This window comes from Tupaia chinensis, unplaced genomic scaffold, assembly GCF_000334495.1.
Source record: "Tupaia chinensis unplaced genomic scaffold, TupChi_1.0 Scaffold000387_1, whole genome shotgun sequence".
NCBI lineage: Eukaryota > Metazoa > Chordata > Mammalia > Scandentia > Tupaiidae > Tupaia > Tupaia belangeri.
This window is the reverse complement of record NW_006159889.1, coordinates 928,356-947,256: the sequence shown is the minus strand read 5'-3', so window position 1 is coordinate 947,256 and position 18,901 is coordinate 928,356. Positions and strand designations below refer to the sequence as shown.

At 44.5% G+C, this 18,901-nt stretch overlaps 1 pseudogene; it reads left to right on the top strand.

Annotated features, from left to right (window-relative positions):
• Positions 1-2,304: 2,304 nt before the first annotated feature.
• On the top strand, positions 2,305-2,610 carry LOC102480015 (non-histone chromosomal protein HMG-14 pseudogene; annotated as a pseudogene).
• The last annotated feature ends 16,291 nt before the right edge of the window (positions 2,611-18,901 follow it).

Sequence of the window (18,901 nt, the reverse complement as noted above, 5' to 3'; positions counted from 1 at the left end):
GGGGGGAGCTTGCGTTCCAGAATAGCAGCAGCAGAGGTGTTAGTCCTACAGGGAGGATCTAATTTGGCCACAGGAAGGTGCAGCTCTGATCAGGCTATTTTCTTTTCTGCAGGTGCTAATAATGACCCAGTCTAAGAAAAATGTTGAAATAACAGAAGCTCTGTCTTCCTTTTCCAATTTGAAGGGAGACCTATAACTAAACACACACACTCGCATACACACATACATGCATACACATACATGTGATGCCCTGCTATTGCCTTGCTGTAACATGTGTGGTCCTTTGTGGCAAGGGTTCTCTCTCTCTCTCTCTACCTCTCCTTTGCATAAATAACCTTCAATGTTGTTATGTATCTCCTCTATAAAGTTTTTTTTTTTTTAAGAGAGATTTTTGCTATTAGATGCATGCACTCGCCAAAGACACAGAGAGAAACAGAGACAGAAAGCAAGAAATCACTCCCCAGGGTGGATGGCCATGCTGCAATCCCTTCTCCAGCTCTCTCTTGGGAACATGCACACACACATGCCCGGCGTGTTTTAGGCCGCTGGGTCTAGGACTTGACCCACGGTCAGCCCCGTGGGAGTCTAGCCACGTAACCACTATGGCATCCCTCTCCTCCGTCAAGTTTCTATTTTTCCCCTCCCTTCCATAGTGCCCTATTCATAGTCCACACTTAAGGAGTGGAGACGTACGCTCTCCTTTGTAGATGTAGTATCCACATAAATTACTTGGAATCCTTGTGAAAGGGAGATTTGTTTCTCTTCTTCCCCACTTATTTACCTAGCCTATCATTTATTTATATCACTACGGATCATGGATATATAGTTCCTATTTTGGGCTATAATTCAATACTACTTTATTTGTCTTGTTGCTCAAACTGTTCCAGTGTTGGCCACTGGGAACTCTCACTTGGCTTCTGTGTTCCTTTGATACACCTCCTACCGAAGAAGAGCTTATTGTTTATTTGTTCTTTAGCACTTCTTTACTTCTCGGCATTATCAAATGCTGCAGATTCATCTTGTATTACTTTCTGTCTCAGTCCTAGACTGAGCCTGAAAGGAGCCCTGGTTTATTTGATTTGAAAATGATATTAGCAACTAGAATCTGGGCAGCACATGCTCTCTTTGCTACTGGTGTGTCATTGCTTCTAGGCTGTCTCAGCTAACAGGGCAAGGATATATGTGTGTAGATACTAACTTGTGTATGTACAAAGAAAAAGAGCTGCTTAGCCAGCCCCCAGCCACCCCAGCTGCTCCTGCACGCCCTGCCACGCCGTCGTGGTTCTAATTACTGTCTGATGATAGTGGTCAGATGACGCTGGTTCTGAATGAGCCAGAACCACCCAACGGAGACTTTCTGAATTCCTGACTCACAGAGACTATGAGACACAATAAAACAAGTGTTGTTCTAGTTTATGGGGTGATTGATTTCACAGCAATATTTGCCAGAGTATAAAATGTATCTAAATTCTCAGTAATTAAGACAACATGGAGCTGATACACAAATAGACCCATGAAACAGAGGAGAAAATCCAGAAATGGATCCGAATACATACAGGCATTTAACATATGTAAAAAGTGGTATTTCATATTAGTGGGAAAAGTTGGGCTTTTTAACAAGTGGTGTTGCCGCAACTGGGTAACTATCTGTAAAAAAATAAAATCGGATCAGGGCCAGCAGGTGTCAGAGTGGTTAAGGCACAGGACTCCCAGGTTTGAGGCCCAGACCTCGAATGGCTTGAAAATCATACCAGGCTGTGTGCATGGGTGCCCAAAATCCCAGGAAGAGAATGGAGGAGAAGGGAATGCAGCATGGCCCTCCCGCCTTGGGGGTGATTTCTCACTTTCCCTCTCCCTCTCTCTCTCTATCTCTGGGTGAGTGCATGTGCCCTGTGGCGAAAACAAACAAATGAATAAAATACTTCACATGACTTATCAAAATAAACTCCAAGTGAGTCAAAGATTTAAACATGGAACATAAAGCCACAAAAGAACTAGAAGAAAACTTGTGTGAACTCTTTTGTAACCACAGATCAGCTCTGGACCTTTCTAAGTAAACTAAAAATTCACAGGCCTTAAGAGAAAATACTCGTCATATTTACTACAAATAAAAAATCTGAAATGCAAAAATAAAAACAAATGTCAAAAACAGGTGTAACTCATCGATTAGAAATCAGTAAACTAGGAGTTCCAGCAGCTTGGGTGGCAGGAGGAGCTGTAGGGTTTATCCACTCAACTTCGCAAAGGCTCTAGGTGCGTCGTGGCCTCATCAGGCACCCAGCCCGCACCCTGGCCGCAGCCAAGATGCCCAAGAGGAAGTTCAGCTCAGCCTAGAGGGCGGCCAAGGAAGAGCCCAAGAGGAGATCTTCGGCGAGGTTGTTGGTTGTCGCTAAACCTGTTCCTGCAAAAGTGGAGCCAAAAAAGGCGGCAGGGAAGGATAAATCTTCAGACAAAAGAGTGCAAACAAAAGGTAAAAGGGGAGCAAAGAGGAAACAGGTTGAAGTGGCCAACCCAGGCACTAAAGATTTACCTGCAGAAAATGGAGACACTAAAAATGAGGAGAGTCCACCCTCTGATGAAGCAGGCGAGAAAGAAGTCAAGTCTGAGTAATGCCATATACCATGTGTTATCAGTGGTCCCTGTCTCCCTTCTTGTACAATGCAGAGGAATATTTTTATCAACTATTTTGTAAATGCAAGCTTTTTAATAGCTCTAGAAACATTTTTAAGAAGGAGAGAATCCTACCTCATCCCGTTTTTAAAGTGTAAATGCTTTTTTTTAAGAGGTGAAATAGTTTACTGTTTGTTTATTTTTTGGTACAACCAGAAAATAGTGGGATATTGACTTGTAGGAGGCTTTGACTCTCTTGGGTGTCAACTTAACATTCCACAGGCAGGGGCGGGTGGGTAGTTTTTTTATCCTAAATACAAAGCAAATTGGCAGTTCGGAGTCACAGTCATGCATTTAATGTGTCTTGAATATTTTTAATTACTTCTATTATGTTTTTTAGTAGTACTGTTTCCTAAAGAAAACCGCTCTGATTGTTGCTCTCCCTGTCAGAAGTGTGTGCACTCTGTAACATCTTTGGTTGTGGTAGTTCAGTTTTCCTAATACTTTTGTTAATGTGCTATGAAAGATTGGAAATTGAAGTATGTAGTGTGTATGATACTAAACTGATTTGGTGGGACTTATATAACAGCTTTCAACATTTGAAGACAGTGGTTCTCGATATCCTCTTAAGGAAAATTTGCCTACAAATTTGAAGCTGGAATGTCACTGAAGTGATTTAAATAGAATCACTCTACTTGGCTTTTAAAATTGGTACGTATGTTAAAAATTGGGTACAAATCGAAATGTCTGTACAGATCTTCAACACAATCAAGAAATCTCAATTACAAAAGAGAAAAAAGAAATCAGTAAATTAGAAACCAATAAAGCCACATAAACTTCAATAAGATATATGGACAAAAGTTATGAAAAAGATAAAAGTTTAACACATGATTTCATGATTATAAAAAGTTTATGGATGGGGGGTCAGTAGATGGCGTGGTGGTTAAGGGTGTTGGACTCCCACATGGCCAACCGTGGTTTGAGTCCCAAACCTGGCAGCTTGCTTTCTCACTTTCTCTCTCTCTCTCTGTCCCTCTCTGGTCAAATATAAATAAATAAATAAAATAACAAAGTTAAATAAAAAGTAATTCTTAAAAAAACCCCTGTATACTGTTGAAATGAATCTATAAAAAAAAATGTTGGGAACCAGCAGTTAACATAATGGCTATGTCGCTGGACTCACACGTAGTTGACTGTGGTTCACGTCCTGGACCCAGTGGCTTAAAACTCATGCCGGGCGCGTGTGCGTGCGTGCCCAGGATCCCGAGAGGAGAATGGAGGAGAAGGGATTGCGGCATGACCATCCCCCCTGGGGGGTGATTTCTCACTTTCTGTCTGTATGTCTCTCTCTGTCTGTCTGGCGAGCGCACGCGCCCTATAGCGAAAACCTAAAAAAAAAAAAAAAAAGTTTATGGAAAAGTGAATACAAATGGTCTTTTTTATAAAAACAAATTTTATTTTGTTCACTGTGCTCTTCTAGTGACATTATTTATGCAAGCTTTGTTTAGAATTATTTATTTAGGGGTCAGCAGGTAACAGTGGTTGAGGGCGCTGGCCTCCCACATGGTTGACCATGGTTTGAGTCCCGGACTTGGCAGCTTCCTTTCTCACTCTCTTCTCTCTCTCTCTCACTCTGTCCCTCTCTAGGCAAATTAAAACAAATTAATAAAGTTAAATAAAGTAATTCTTAAAAAATATTTATTTAAGGGGAGCTGGCAGGTGGCATAGTGGTTGGGGCACTGGACTCCCACATGGCCGACGGCAGTTCGAGTCCCAGTCCTGGTGGCTTGCTTTCTCACTTCCCCTCTCTCTCTCTGTTTTTGGTCAAATTAAAAAAATATAATAATAAACAAAGTTAAGTACAATTTTAAAAGAATGATTGATTTATTATTATGATTTTAAAATTAGCTATAGGGGACGTGAACTCACTGGAGAGAGACAGAGAAAGAGGGAAAGTGAGAAAGCAAGCCACCAGGTCCAGGACCTGAACCATGGTCAGCTGTGTGGGAGACCAGCACTTTAACCACCATGTCACCTGCTGGCCTCATAAATGGCCTTTTAACATATGAAAACATGCTCAACCTCACTCATAATAAGAGTAATAAAAGGAAAAAAATTCTTTATAACTATCGTTTTATCAACTGGGCAAAAATCCACGAGTTTTATAAAACATGTTCTTGGCAGGGCTGTAGGAACCAGGCATGCTCATATGTAGCACATGTTGGTGTAACTTCCATAGGGGGCAATTTGGGAATATCTGTGAAAATCATATGTTCATTTACCCTCTGGCTCACAATCACATCTGTGGGAATTTATCCTGCAGATATATCACACAATACACGATGTCACAGTCATCCTCCATAGCATTCTATGCGACAGCAGAAGACTGGGTACAACCCATGTGCCAATCAACCAATTATCTCCTTGGTTTGAAAAAAGGCAAAAAAAGCAAAAAGTGCTCCACTGTGCATAAAAAAAAAGTACGTAGATACAGCCATACAGTGAAATATTATGCTGCACAAGATGGTTGAAGAAACCCTCCAAGTTCATATACAGATATTCAAAAGCTCTCCAAGAAACACAAATTAACTCAGCCCCATAGAGCAGTTATTAAATGCTACACATCAGGAACCTGATTTCGCATGACTGATCTCAGTTCAAATCCCAGCTCTGGCACTTTAAAAAACATGCTTGGCACATGTTCATGTATGCCTGAAATCCTGAGGAAATGGAAGAAAAAGGATTGTGGTGTGACCATACGCCATCAAGGAGTACCTTCTCTCTTTCTTTCTCGCTGGTAAGCACACATGCCCTCTGGCAATGAAAACACTGATTAGCAAGTGAACTAAACAAAATATAGAACAGTGTATATCGTATGTTAGTTTTTGCCTATGAATGGAAAAAAATAATACCTATTTGTATAATGAAACTCTAGAGGGCTGGCCCTGTGGTGCAGCAGTTAAACCTTCTACATATGAAGGTAGATCTCATGTGGCTGACTGTGTTCAAATCCCAGCCATGGTGGCTTGAAAAAACATGCCAGGTGGATGAATGTATTGTGCCCTAAATCCTGATGGGATGGGGAAATGGAGGAAGAAGGATTATAGTGTAACTGTCTCATTGGGGAATTCTCTCTTTCTCTCTCTCTCTCTTGTGGGTGTACATGCCCTCAGCCAATTAGCAAATAAAAAGAAAGAAAGAAAAAAAGAAAGCCTAGAAAGATACACCAGAAATTAATAAAAGTAATTAATTACTCAGGATGCAAGGATGACAGCAGATGGAGCAGGAGGCTGGGAGAGAGAACTGTCACTATATATATATATATTTTTTTTTTTTTTCTTGTCTCTGACCTGCATTGTGTATTTGAAAATAAAATAAAATAAACTTAAAGATAATTCAGATTTTTACATTTATTTCCTTAGTTTGAAAAAAGGCAAAAAATGCTCCACTATTCTGAGAAAATCTGGGAGTGCGGATGTCTTTTGTATTAAGTCCCACTTTAGAGGGAGTACTCAGCCGGGAGCCAGTCCAAGCATTATTTTCTTCGTTTTTCTTTATTTTAGGGAAGTAAAGGCCCATCCCTGCAACCACCTCATGGGCCGCATCCACTGTTCTCAAGTGCCCCTCATGTTGCAGGGGACAGAAATGCTTGAGTCTCCGAGTTCCACCGGTCTTCCTTAATGGGCAGCTTTGGTGACATACTGCTCATGACATACCCCTTAGGACGTTTATTTTGGTCTTTGTATGACTTCTTGAACTGCCCTTAGGGTTTTAGACTGCATGTAATTATACGTGGAAACTTTTGACAGACTTCTGAAAATGTCCATGATTTCAATTTCATTTTCTATGTAGATGAGGTCACAGTCTTCTTGCAAAAATGAGATCCAATTGAGATCCATGGGAGAAATTGTTAGGCAAATTCTTCATTAAAAAGGTGAAATTCAGGGCTGGATCAACAGAGGCTGGTCAGGGGAAAGAGAATTTGTCTAAATAGCCCCTAAATCTGACATCAGGGCTATCTGAATTCCAGTGTTGAATTGGTCCTCTTCTCGGTAACAGAGACTCCACTGAAGTAAACCCACCAGACTAGGGGGTATTATCTGGAAACCTGGATGGCCATGCAATTATTATTATTATTTTTAAAGAATCATTTTTAATTTAGCTTTATTTATTATTATTATTTCCCAGTTTGATCAGAGAGAGAAGGAAAGTGAGAAAGCAAGCCGACAGGTTCGGGACTTGAACCAAGTTGGCCATGTGGGAGTTCAGCGCCTTTAACCACCATGCCACCTGCCAGCCCCTGTGCAACTATTTTTCCTTCTTTCTCTCCCCTGCCCTACTCTCTCTTTTCCCCTTTCCTTTCCTTTCCTTTCCTCTTTTTCTTTCCCCCTCCCCTCCCCTCCCCTCCCCTCCTCTTCTCTTTCCTTCCTTTCTTTTTCTTTTCCTTGTTTTTTTTTTTCTACCAAAGGGCCCCTGTGCTCACAAGAGACAGAGAGACAAAGAGAGAAGGAGAAAGCACTCCCTTGTGGGGCATGATCACACCACAGTCCCTTTTCCTCCATTTCTCCATCCTGTTCGATTTGGGCATGCTCATACTTGCACCCAGTGTTTTTCAGACTTCAGGGCCAGGATTAAAATGCTTGTTGGTCAGGTGGGATCTGGCTCTCTTAACCACAAAGCTGCAGGGCAGGCCCCTCTCTTTCTTTTGCAAAATACTTCTTTTTATTTTTTTCTCTCTTTCTTTTTCTTTCCTTCCTTCCATTTTTCCTTATGAGAAAGAGAGAGAGGGAAAGGGAAATAGAAGAAGGGAAATAGAAGAAGAGAAGAGCGTGATAGGCATCTTCGGCAAGGTCTTGCTATGGTGGATTGTCCTGCTCCAGCCTCCCAGTGAGCTAGGATTACAGGTGCACACAGTCATCCCTACATATTCAGATCAGCCCGGGAACTGAACCTAGGCCTCCCATGCAGCTTCTACCCTCCCAAGTAGTGATGGTCTCTGTGAGCCACTGTGATAGGACCCAAATATTTTTTTTAGCACAAACAGAGTCACATTTTTTTTTCTTGAAATTTTGTTCCTTCTTTTATTTACTTATTTACATTTTATGTTTTGTTTCTCTTTCTTTCTTTCTTTTTTCTTTTTTTTTTTTTTTTTTTTTGCCATAGGGCATGTGTGCTTGCCAGCCAAAGACAAACAGAGAAAGAGAACTTGAGAAATCACCTCCTAGGGGGATGGCATGCTGCAATCTCTTTTTCTCCATTCTCGGCTTGGAATTCTGGGCGTTCATGTACACACACCCAACATGATTTTCAAGCTGCCGGATCCAGAATTTGAACCACAGTCGTCCATGTAGGAGTGCCATGTCCAATGCCTTAACCACCACTCTACCTGCTGGCCCCTCTTTTTTTTTCTTTTTAATGAGAAGGAGAGAACATGGGAAAGAAAGGTAGCTGTCTTCGACAGGGTCTCACTAGGTCGCAGTCCCTCTGCCCCATCCTCCTGGTTAGCTGGGACCACAGGTACACACAGATTCAAACCCACCCTATGCCTCCGATGTGGCTTCACCTTTGTACAGTGACATTCTCTCAGTTGGGCTACTGTGGCTGGGCCTGCTTTTGGATTTAAGTTGAGCTATTATTTATAAACTATGTCAAGTCAGATGGTTAAGTTGAATGCTGCTTTGTTTCGGTCAGTGATCTTAAAGGAAATGGGAAGTTCCAATATGCCTTTTTTTCCTCCCAAATTACATTCCTATGCTCTCCTAAAGCATGCCCTTGTGTCTTGGCTCCTAGAATATTTTGCAAAGTATTTAAGATATTTCTTTGTTATGTGCAACCCCAAATGCTCGTGTTTTTGTATATTCCATAAGTGCCTTAACTCTCTCTGCTGTTTGCTGCAATTGCTTTTCAAAGAACTCAGTAAATGCTGGCTAAACAATGATATGAAGCTTTCTCGTGGTTGAAATACGCAATGCATTAACCCAATTTCTAAGTATGGTCTTTGCCTGAAATCAACTTTACTGATAATTTATTCTTCGTGTTGACCAGCAAAGAACAGAACAATAGTTTATTACCAAAGATAAAAGAGAGTGAGAAAGAAAGAAGGAAAATAAGTAATTTTTGTAAGGTTAACAGTTGGTAACAATGGCACTTTCACTTAACATCAGCAGCAACTAAAGCCATATTGTCAACTGAAAAACAACTTTTGCTGTTCTTCCAGGAAATAACTCCGGAGAGGAAGTTTGTTGACAAATGCTTTTGGAACTTGGAGCTGAGTCTGTGTCTCTGAAGTTCACAAGTGAGGGTGTGAGAGTGTGTGAGTGCGTGTGTTTTCACTCTGGGCTGAAAAGATGTGCCAGGTGTTTGTGACAAGCTGTGATGAGAACTGTAGATTCCTTGGAATCCATTGTGTTCTGTTTCTTGTTGGAAAAGAAAGCTTCTAAAAACAAGCCCTTATTTAAAGGAAGCCCCAGTTAATTCAATAAGGCTTTGAATGAAGTCCCTTTCACACAAACGGCTTGACAAAGGCTGATTGGCCCCGAGGAGTCCTTCGAGGCCTGAAGCTGAAATCAACACTCCACGCAGGTTCCGGAAGTTTGAAGCTCGGAAGTTTGAAGCTCGGAACTTAACATCAAGCATAGCACACGTTTATCCGTCTTAGTCAGTGTGAGATTGGCCTGATAATGCAAGCAGAGTTTTTTATATTACACACACACAAACCTCAGTTACAATGGCTAACAGTTACTGAACATTTACTGGTGCCAGGAAAAGGTATTGGCTATACTCTGACATTGCAAAGTTTCGTTATTCCCATTTTGCAGATGAGGAAACTGATGTGTCCTAAGGTTAATTAGGTAGAAGAGCTCAGCTTTGACCCCAGACAATTTGATTCATAGCCAGAAAGCTTAGCTATACACCAGGCCTGGTAGACTATCCTATCTACACAAGAAGCAGGCCAAAAGTCTGTCAGCATGTACACAGGGAGGTTGCTACCGTCTCTACGCGTCATTCGTTGAACTCTAACAAATAATTTAAGAAAACCAATCTTACAAAATAAAATAATAATAATAATAAATAAAAATAAAACTGGACCAACTGGTGGCTTGGTGGTTAAGGCGTCTAGATTGCACTAGGCCTACTATGCAGTTAGAGTGCTGTACCTGGTGGCTTTAAAAACATGCCAGGTTGGCACCAGCAGATGGCGTAATGGTTACGTTGTTGGACTTCCACATGGCCAACCGTGGTTTGAGTTCTGGACCCAGCGGCTTGAAACTCACTCTGGGCATGTATACATGCATGCCCAAAATCCTGAGAGGAGAATGGAGGAGAAGAGTGTGGCCATACCTCCTGGGGAGGGGGGTATGTGTGATCTGTCTCTCTGTCACTCTCTGTTTTTCTGGTGATCACATGTACCCTATGTCAAAAACCTGCCTAAAACAAAAACAAAAACACACACATGTGTGTGCGTGCCCAAAGTCCTGAGAAGAGAAGAGAATAGAGAGGGATTGCAGTGTGTCCATCCTTGGTGGTGGTGGTGGGGGGTGTTTCTCACTTTCCCTCTCTTTGTCTCTCTGGCCAGTGCACATACCCTGTAACAAATTTTAAAAAATCATAAGAAGAAAACCAATCCTCATGTACTCTGAAAGCAAAAGATATTATTCTGTAAAAAACAATGAGCTCAACTCTGTGATATGTCATGATGGAGAAGGACCCTTTAAAAGGCCAGGGCACGGGGCTGGAAGGTGGTATGGTGGTTAAGGGCGCTGGACTCCCACAGGGCTGACTGTGTTTTGAGTCCTGGACTTGGCGGCTTGCTTTCTCACTTTCTCTCTCTCTCCCTCTCTCCCCCTCTCTGGTCAAATTTAAACAAACAAACAAATAAATAAAATAAAGTTAAATAAAATAATTCTTAAAATATAAAAAAAGCCAGGGCAGACCAGGAGAGATAGGCAAACTCAGGTTTTAAGCGCATCTAGCTTTAAGTTACTCCAGGTCCTTCCTTCACCCCGGGTCACTCAGAAATCCTAGAACCAAGAGCAGAGGACACAAGTGACTCATTGTCTTCTGCCTCCAACAGCAAGGTGCTCGGGATGCAGGTCACATCTTAGGGGGGAAAGCGGCCACCGCAGCCCAGCGCCGCACATTTCTTGCAGGAGCCCATGTGGGCACCGCTTCTCAGTTATCCAGTCACTCTCTCAGTGTTGGCGGGGGTCAGAGGTCCTGACGACACAAGCCCACTAGTGCGCATGACTTATCCCTGGTGACATGGGATAACAAGGAAAGGTTTATAGACTGTGCCCTGACTCCACCCTTTCCTTACCCTCTTTTTCCTGAAGGCATATTGATGCTTTGCCAGCCTCGCCCTTGTCCCCACCCTGAGAAAGAGTCACTTGCTCGACTTGGGAGTCAGAGTGTGTGCTATTGCAACAAGGCAGGGTGTGTGCTTCTATGCCCTTGGGAGAGACATCCTCTTCCAGGCTTAAGTGGTGACAGTTCCCAGAGGATTTCTACATGGGCACTGCTCCACCTCCTGGGGTTTCAAGGGGACACCAACTTTCCTTCTTTCCTTTCTGTCAAGGTCTGTCTCCTCTCCATGAGAGAGGAAAATGGGGTGGAGATGATTCTTGTGGCACGGAGCCCAGGGAAGCAGGGCTGGGAGTGGGCAGCACTGTGGGCCAGCTCTGTCCATCTGGTCTACCATCTCTGGTCACTTGCCTGGACCTGACATCCCTCAGGAGAGGGTGTGGTACTCCCTGCCAAGCCTGCCAAACTGACCTCTGATTCTCCTAGACCTGACTACTCCAGAGATGACTAACCATGGTGGCCCATAGATGGCTGCATTGTTACGTGGCAGGATGGATGTCTAATTATTTTTATGTATCAGATGTGGCAAGGTGGGACTGTTGGCTTGGTAAGACACCGTCCCATGAACCAAAATGCTGGAGTCAATGTGGCAACTAAATGAGGTAATTATACAGGAGTTTCAGCGTGGCTGGGTAAAGCTGGGCAAAAGGCTGGGTAAGTTCTCCCTCGGGGCTTCGTGGAACACCATGGCCCTGAATAGGTCTCTCTTTCTGGAATAAATAAACCCCAGAAACTGTGATCTCAAAATGTTTTTCTAGTCTTAGGTCTCTTGGGAAACTCTGCTGGGCATGTAAACTTTGAGCTTAACTCAGTGAACTGTGACTTCTTAGTGATCTAGGGTCTGAGAATTCACTTTCCCCAAGTTTTGAGTGCAATTCTCAGTGGGCCTGCAGGCATGCTCTGAATGCTGGTGCCTGTCCAGGAGGACAGTGATGGCAGGCCAGGAGCTAGAAAGCCAGACTCCTGGGAAGGAGAACGTTGAATGGAGGGGAAAAGCAGCCTATCTTCCTAAGCATTCTCCTAAGTCCCAAAGAAGTGCTGACTCCTTTCTGGGAGGCTAGAACTGACAAGGGGCATGGGAAATGGACAGTCTCCCTTGAGAGGCTTGCCAAGAGGATGTCCTGTACCTGTTCAAAAGGGGCATGAGCTTGTAGTAAGACAGAGGTCCCTCCACATACAGCGGGAGGGGTTCATACCAGTTCTTAACCTGGAGTGAGCCAACGAACCCCCTGGATTCCTAACCATTCATTTATCCCACAAGTATTTATTGGACATCTATCAGTGCCAGGCCCATGAACATCCTCATGACTGAGTTTGCACCCGTGGTTTCCTGCTCTCATCAGCTTCTCAAGGAACTCTGCAACTACCCCAAAACTAAAACACCCCCAACCTACCGACTGGGGTTATTAATCTTGTTTGCTATGGGCTGGGCTGGGTCTGAGGGAGGAGTGAGCAGGTGTAGACAGGGACTAGGGTGCCTCATTCTTTCACTTACTCAGCATCAATTTTCCGCTCTTTTGGTAGCAGAACCCTGAATTTCTTTTGGGAAATATAATTGAATCTTTGAAAGAAAGTGATGGATCTCTGTCACCCCAAATGGTTCTGAAGAACTGAATACTTGATGGCACATTTTACTCGCAGGAGCAGAAGGTTGTAACTGGGCTATAACCAAATATCGAAAGCTTGGGTTTGAATCCTAGTTCTGCCATTTACTAATAAAACTTTTAGAATGTTGTCTTTCAAGGGCCAGCTGATGGTGGGTAGGTAGTTAAGGCACTGGACTCCCACATGGCCAAATGTGGTTCAAGTCCCTGGCTGGTGGCTTGCTTTTTCACTTTTCCTCTCTTTCTCTGATAAACTGAAAAATAATAATATTAAATAAAATTAAATTAAGTACTTCATGTTTTAGAAAAATATTGTCTTTTGATCTCTGATTCAAAAGTTTGAGTTAATCACATGCTTCATTTGGATAAGAGTAAAACTACCAGTGACCTGTAGATCCCACCTCAGGATCACTCCTGGTTCATGACCTAGGAATTGTCTTTACTGGAAACTGCATCCCCTGGGTAGTCGCGATTTCCATGCGTCCCCACCTGCCCACCACCTCCTCTGTCTCCCACGTACTTTCTCTAGCACAGCAGCAAGGATCCTAAGGCCAGTGGTCCCAGCTCCTTTTCCAGGTGTCCTGCCCTTGTAGTCCTCACTTCCCTCTACCGCGGCCAGACTCCATGGCCCATCATAACCGTCTTTGCCTTGCCTGCAGCCTGGCTCTCTTGCCTGTCTCACTTTCTCAGATCTGCCCAGCAGATCCCCAATTCTGGTGAAATTTTTTCCACCCACACTTGGAATGGCTAGAAAGCAAAAACACTCAGCCACCCTAACTGACCACACCATTCACTCCAGGGGGGCTTCGATGTTGCCTGGCAAGCCTGTGCCAAGCTGGGCCCACTCTCTCTCCCGTGCTCTGGAAGGATGAAGTTACACCTCCGCTTCTCTCCTCCAACCTCAGCACCCTCCTCACTCTTCACTCTCAGCTGAGGACATTGCTTCCTGTTTGCCCAGAAAACCAGAAGCCGTTAGAAGAAAACGTCCCAAGGTTCCCATCACAGACCTGACACAGCATACCTGTATGGGCCACTTTCCTCCTGTGACTCCAGGGGACTCTCCAGCTCCCGACCATGACCCCACTCTCTCTGACCTCCAGGGCTTTACATTTGCATTGTTTCTTCTCCTTTTGTATCATTAAGTTCCCGTCTCCCCTGGTTCTTTTTTCAGTTTTGTTATAGGGTGCGTGTGCTGGCTGGGGAAGGAGAGAGAGAGAAAGAAGGTGAGAAAGTACTCCCCAGAGGGAGCAGCCACACCACAATCGCCTTCTCCACTCTCCCCTCTGGATCTTAGGCACCCACGCACACGTGCCGGGCATGTTTTTCAGCCTCTGGCTCTGGAACTGGAACTGTGCAGTCAGCCATGTGGGGTCCGGGTGCCTTAACCACTCACCACCTGCTGGCTCACACGGTCTGCACATGTGACGTGAGCCAAGCCCTTGCCCTTGCAATGCTTTCTTCTCCGGCTTGGCCACCTCTCTGGAGTGTTGGCCTCCCCCGAGGATGGCCACTCCTTATTCTCCTTTCCTGCCTCTCCTCCCCGCTAACGTCTACCCTCCGTGTATTCCAGGCCTCTTCTCTCTCACCATTTCTCCCTCAGGATCTCACTCAGGCTTTAGAAATCATCTACATGTTGCTGGTTCCCAAAGGTATAGTCAGGTACCGCTTCAGGACAGGGCTACTCTCTGAGAAATGTGTCGTCAGCCAGTTTCATCGTCATGCAAACACCGTAGCGTGTATTTACACAAGCCTGGTGGGGGAGCCTGCTGCACACCCAGGCGCACAGTGTGGCCTCTTACCACCTTCCAGGACCACTGCCTATCCGCAGCCATTGTTACCAAGAACGCTATGACGTGGGCCCTTAGGGCCCTGACTGCCCCGCCCCACGCTGCTGTATGCTCCGCCCGGTTAGCAGTTACGTGGATGCCCCACAGGTGCCAACTGTGTCTGAAGTGGAGGTCCCGACTTACCCCCCAAACCTAACCCTTGTCTTCCCGCTTTTGTAGGTGACAGCGCTAACCTTTCAGCGGCCCAGGCCAAAACTTGGGAGTCATTCTTGAGTTGCTTTTTCTCAAACTCTACATACAACCAACTTCCCACTCAAAACAGATCCAGACTCTGAGCATTCCTTCTCACGCCATCTGCTTCCCTGACATCACACCAGCTTCTGACTGAGCCTCCTGCACCTACCCTGGCCTCTTTTAGTCTGTTCTTCGTACAGAAGACAGAGATCCTCCCATACTGCCCCCCCTCTTTTTTAATAGAGATTTTTGCTATAGGGCATGTATACTTGCCAGAGAGACAGACAGAAAGCAAGAAATCACTCCCCGGGGTGATGGTGAGGCTGCAATCCCTTCTCTGTTTTCCTCTCAGGATCTTGGGCTCGCACACACACACATCCAGCATGAGTTTATTTTATTTTATTTTATTTTATTTTATTTTATTTTATTTTATTTTATTTTATTTTATTTTATTTTAGATGTTTTTCCTATAGGGAGCATGCCCTTGCCAGAAAGACAGTGAGAAAGAAAGCGAGAAATCAACCTCCCAGGGGGGATGGTCACACCGCAATCTCTACTCCTTCTCGGGATCTTGGGCACACACGCACATGCGCCTGGCATGAGTTTAAGTCGCTGGGTCTGGGACTTGAACCGCGGCCGACGACATGTGAGTCTAGTGACGTAGCTATTACGCCATCTGCTGGTCCCATTCAGCATGAGTTTTAAGTCACCAGGTCTGGGACTTGAACTGTAGTTGAATACCTGGCAGTCTAGTGATGTAACCATTACGCCAGAGAGATTACTCCCCAGAGAGAGCCCTTTAAAGACAAAGGAGATTAGCCCACTGCTCATCCACGCCTGTGTGTACTGTCTCACAGAAAACCCCAGGAGGCCTCACTGCAGTTCCTCCGATCCCTCCTGCTTACTGCACTCCACCCAGCTGCCTCCTTGCTGTTGCTTGGACAAGTCAGCCATGCTCCTGCCTCTGGGTGTCTGGCTGTCCCCTCTGCCTGGAGGCTCTCCCCACATCTCGGTGTGACTGCCGTCTCACTCGTATCCGGGCCTCAGCGCAGCTGCGCCTCTCCAGCGAGTCCTCTGTTTTTCTGTCTACAGTAGCAGCTTTCTCTCATGCTCACACGCAGGTATATTTTTCTGTCTTCATAACACTCACAATTATCTCCAATAGTCATATTTATTTCTTTGCCCATCTGTTGTCCAGCTTCTCCACCAGAATGAAGACTTCATCATGGCATAAACTCTGTCCCTAGCAGCTAGCACAGAGCCTACTGTCTGGTCCCCCAGGCTGCCGAGGGCGGTTGTAAAGGTGGTACACTGCGTCAGAGTTCCCGGCTGAATGGCTGTTTTGCAATGTGTGCCCTACGGGCTGGCTATAGCCGGTGGTGGGCATTCAGTGAGTATTCACTGAATAAGTGACCGACTGATGGATGTGCAGACCGCTCGTTTTACTCCTCGGGACTTCATTGTAATTACCTTTCACAGCCTCATTTTCTTCATCTGTTTTAAGGAGATAATTACCATCTATCTCATAGCATGGTTATGAGGATTACATGAAACAGTTCATTAAAAAGCTGGCACAAGTGTGATTCCTTTTATATGAAATCCGGAATAGAAAGTCCATAAAGATATAGACAGCAGACTCGTTGTTACTACAGGCGGGGAAGGGGAACTGGGGGTAACTGCTTAACGGGTAAGGTGTGATGAAAGTGTTTTAGAACCAACTAGAGAGAGCGATGGCTGCATGGCATTACAAGTGTTCTAAAAGCTACTGAATCGTGCAATTGGAAATGGCTAAAATGGTGAATTTTATGGTATATGAATTTAACCCTCAATTTTAAAAACCTGTCATAGTGCCTGGGACATGGTAGGTGTTCACCAAATGTCATTTGATCCTATGATTTTCTTGCTTCAAAAATAAAGTAAATCCACTCCCCCATATCATTGGCATCACATCACCCTGTCTATGAAAATGTCCACTTTCCTCCCCTTCATTTATTTCAGTAGTATACAGTGTTGCCCTTTTAGAGATTGGAGATGTCACAGGAACAAGACAGATGTGGATGTCACCCCAGAGTTCACAGGCTCCTCGGGGCAATATCGTGTGAGTCAGGGCAGTGGGGGACATGGAGGAAGGTCTGTGGGGGCGGGGGGGGAGTGCAGGCACAGGGGAGGGGAGGAGGCACCTCGCCCAGGCTGAGTGTCGGGGAAGCCTGGACTAGACAGAGTCCCCTATGCTGGGACCTGAGAGATGAGTAGACCTGAAAGGAAGGACTAACCAGGTGGAAGATGGATGTGGGGGGGAGGGGGTGGGGGAGAGGGCTGGGCAAAGGGGAGCAGAGCATGCACAGTCTGGAGGGGAGGGACTAGAAAATGCTTTGGGAGCCAGGTGGTGGCACAGGAGCAGTGCAACTGTACCCATATGGGAAGGTCCTGGGTTCGTATCCTGGGAGCACTCTGTGCATGCTGAGCATGCATGTGCCTGTGATCTGGGCTGGTTGAGGCTGAGGGCGGACTATGGCACAAAGACCCTTTTAGGGGTGCCTGTTTCTCTCTCTAAAGAAATCAATCACTTAGGAGAGGCAAGGGGCAGGCCAGAAGAAGACTCCTCCATGGCTGCTGAGAACTAGTGATTTTAGGGAAAAAAGAGAAATGAAGATTTTCTACTGATAATTCAGCCTCCAGCACCCAAACTCGAGTGGAGAGGCAAGGGGTAGGCCTTCAGAAGAAGACTCCACCAGTGCTGCTGAGAACTAATGACTTCAAGGAAAAAATAGAAATGAAAATTTTCTACTGTTAATTCAGCCTCCAATCCCCAAATTTGAGTGGTAGGGAGCCCCTCTAACCTTCTCTCTGCCTCTCTCTGAATAGGTACTTTCCTTCTATTTGAATAGGATTTTTTTTTTTTTGAGAGATTTTCACTATTCGGTGCGTGCGTCCGCCAGACAGACAGAGAGAGACATAGAGACAGAAAGCGAGAAATCACCCCCCAGGGGGGATGGTCACGCCGCAGTCCCTTCTCCTCCATTCTCCTCTCGGGATCTTGGGCACGCACGCACACGCGCCCGGCATGAGTTTTAAGCCACCGGGTCCGGGACACGAACCGCGGTCGACTACGTGGGAGTCCAGCGACATAGCCATTATGCTAACTGCTGGTTCCCACCTTTAAAATTTTTTTCAAGGTAAAGTATTCTCTTGGCTTTCAGACCCTCCTTTATCTTACTAATAACCCTCTTTCCCCCTCCCCTCCAGGAGAGACAAGGGGCAGGCCTTCAGAAGACTCTTCCATGGCTGCTGAGAACTAGCGTACGCCACATGGATTTTTATTTTTTGCTTTTTTTAAAAAATATTTTGATTGTTTTTTCTTTTTTATCCCTTCTTTTTCTCTCTCTTTATTCCCCCCCCCCCGTTTCCTTATCTTTTTATTTTGTCTTATCACTCTGCTCCTCAATCCTATGTTTCTAGACAGATCTAAGAGAACCACAGCCAAACATCCAAATACTATTAGGGTTAACATATTTCTCAATAGCCATTGAATCTGCTGCACAAAGGGTTAAAAATGAAACAGTAAAGAGATTTCAGATCACCTCCTTCTGCACGCTCCTAAATGCTCAGATTGAACTTCAAGAATTAGAAAGAAACACACCATTCATCAGATGACTAGAAATCACCGCAGGGTCACAAGAAATATGGGAAAACAAGAAAATACTTCTCCTCCAAGGGAAAAGAATAACTCCTCTTCATTCACAGACAGTTCAATGGAAATCATGGAAATGTGTGATAAAGAATTTAGAATATTCATAATGACGAAGCTAATGGTGATGGAAGAAAAGAGAGATAATGAACTGCTGAAGCAGCAGAAGAAAAGAGCTGACGAGTTCTAGGAGGTGAGGAAATTCTTGCAAGATTTAAAAGAGGAAATAGGCACTATAAAAAAGAATCAAATGGACCTGTTAGAGATGAAGGCTATAATACAGGAAGTCAAAATCTCCCTTGAAGTATTAAAAGCAGACTAGATTGTACAGAAAATCGAATCTCAGACATAGAAAATAAAATTGCTGGCCTAGAAAAATCCAACAGAAAGACTGATAAAATTGCCCCCCCAAATGAGAATAATATATGAAAAATACTAGATACCATCAAATGTCCAAACATCTGTATAATTGGTATCCCAGAAAGTGAAGAGACTCATAAGGGCATTGATGATCTGTTCCATGAAATCCTGTAAGAAAACTTTCCAAACCTAGAGGTGCTCAAAGATCCAGTCCCAAGAACTACAAAGGACCCCAAATAGAATCAACCCAAGAAGAT